Genomic DNA, 2,530 nt, shown 5'->3' with positions numbered 1-2,530 from the left:
AACTAGAATGCCCCTTTTTCCCTTCCGCCATCTCCCCCCTTTGCATTGTCCCCCAGTGAGTCTGCCCACCAGGTGCAGGCTCCCTTGAGCTTTGTAGTGGCCCGGCTGGGTGAGAGATCCTTTTCTTTTTTTTTTTTTTTTTTTTTTTTTTTTGCATTTTTCTGAAGCTGGAAACAGGGAGAGACAGTCAGACAGACTCCCGCATGCGCCCGACCGGGATCCACCCGGCACGCCCACCATGGGGCGATGCTCTGCCCATCCTGGGCGTCGACCAGAGCCACTCTAGCGCCTGAGGCAGAGGCCACAGAGCCATCCCCAGCGCCCGGGCCGTCTTTGCTCCAATGGAGCCTTGGCTGCGGGAGGGGAAGAGAGAGACAGAGAGGAAAGCGCGGCGGAGGGGTGGAGAAGCAAATGGGCGCTTCTCCTGTGTGCCCTGGCCGGGAATCGAACCCGGGTCCTCCGCACGCTAGGCCGACGCTCTACCGCTGAGCCAACCGGCCAGGGCGAGAGATCCTTTTCTTCAGTGCTCCCCATATCCCAATTCTCCAGTTATCACCTGACAGCTCACCAGAGAGCTTACCAGTAGCAGAGGAAATGAGATAATATCTATTACCACTCAGTCCCTTATGTTATAGCCACCCTCAAAAGAGAAGAGGGTGCTCTCTTTCTCCTTTTTTGTTTGCAGTTAATAAGAGCAAGGGAATATCTTCTCAAATTTATGTGTATAGGCATAGATGTTAAACTAGAACCGCTACTCTGCTTTTTCTTTAAAATTTTTTCAGATATTCAGAAAGATAGAGAGAATAATCATTTTAAACAAATTTACAGAGCATGTTTTTTTTCCCTTTTTTAAAAACATCTTTATTGAGGTATCATTCATGCATCATACAATTTACCTATTTAAAGTGTCAATTTCATTTTTTTTATAGTGTAACATTTTTATATTTAGAATTAGCCAGCTGGACTCAGTTTAGAATATCCCAGTTTTGTTGGCAACATCCAAAGCACCAAAGTCAGGAGTCAGTTGAACATATGCCTTCTTTTCTCCATCAAGCATGATTAGGGTGTTGACCTTGGCCGTGTCAATGTCATAGAGCTTCTTCACAGCCTGTTTGGTTCATGTTGGCCTTGACATCCACAACGAACACAAGTGTATTGTCGTCTTCTATCTTTCTCATGGCTGACTGTAGTCAGCGGGAACTTGGTGATGGCACAGTGGTCAAGCTTGTTTCTCCTGGGGCACTCTTTGGAGCCACTGTGCCTTTAGCTGTTGAAAGGTGGGTGACATCCAGATCTTGCGTGTGTGTGTGTGTGTGTGTGTCTGTCTGTCTGTCTGTGATGCCTTTCAGTACTGCTTTCTTTACCTTCAAAGCCTTTGCTTTGGCTTCAACTCTGGGAGGGGCAGGGGCTTCCTTCTTCACTTTTGCTGCCATCTTTGTGGAAAGGTCAGGGTTTTTTTTGGTATATTCACAGGTATGTGCAACCATCACCACAATCAAGTCTTTTAAATTTATTTATTGATTTAAGAGGGAGAGGAAGGGAGAAAGAGAGAGACAGAAACATCTATATTCCCTGACTGGGGATTGAACCCACAAGCTTTGTGTATCAGGACAATGTTCTAACCAACCAAGCTATGTGGTCCAGGCCACAGTTAATTTTAAAACATTTTTGTCACCCTCAAAAGAACCTTGGACCCCTAAGCTATTGACTCCACTTTCACCGAACACCCAGCCTAGGCCATCACTAACATATTTTCTGTCTCTATTATACACTTGCCTATTCTAGACATTTCATATAAGTGGAATCATACAGTGTGGTTTTTGTGACTGGTTTCTTTCATTTAGCATATTTTCAAGATTCATCCATGTTGTGGCATAAGTCAACACTTTAACTCTGAATAATATCCTGTTGTTTAGATATACCATATTTTTATTTATCCCTTCAACAGTTGATGGATGTTTGGGTTGTTTCTACTTTTTTACTACTGTAAATAAAGTTTCTGTAACATTGGTCTACAAATAGCATGATATTTTACTCCTAATTTTTTATATCCACCTTTAAGAAATAAGAATACTTCTCCACATAACCACAAATCAGCAATCCATCCAAATTAGCAATCCATCTGAAAACTCAACAATCAAAATACAAATTTCTCAAAATTTATTTGTTAAAATCAGGATGCAGTCAACACAATGCTTCAATATCCTACATCTAGTTTCTAAATGTCATGGGTATCTTTTAGGTAAAAAAGGGTTTTAACTTCTCTCTTTCTTCTGACACCTACTTGCAGCCTATGAGAAAACAAAAGACAGGGTTTACAACAACCTCAATTATCGTTATGTTCATTCGTACTTTTTGTAGTGAGTTTGAATTTCAATCCACAAAATTAGTGTAACTTTCTTTTTCTATACAGAACACTTGGAGCTCTTCCCTAATCTACTAAGTGGTGGAAACTTCATCATGATCAGGTTGGGGGTTCAGTTTTATCTTTCCCCAGGGTGGTGTCCAAGTTCCAGGGTATTTACAGAGT

At 42.2% G+C, this 2,530-nt stretch overlaps 1 pseudogene; it reads right to left on the bottom strand.

The window, feature by feature from the left end:
- Window positions 1-970: 970 nt before the first annotated feature.
- Window positions 971-1,433, bottom strand: LOC136306502 (large ribosomal subunit protein uL23-like; annotated as a pseudogene).
- Window positions 1,434-2,530: the final 1,097 nt, after the last annotated feature.

The sequence above is a fragment of the Saccopteryx bilineata genome, chromosome 5 (genome assembly GCF_036850765.1).
Source record: "Saccopteryx bilineata isolate mSacBil1 chromosome 5, mSacBil1_pri_phased_curated, whole genome shotgun sequence".
Classification (NCBI taxonomy): Eukaryota; Metazoa; Chordata; class Mammalia; order Chiroptera; family Emballonuridae; genus Saccopteryx; species Saccopteryx bilineata.
This window is presented reverse-complemented; position numbering and strand designations above follow the sequence as displayed.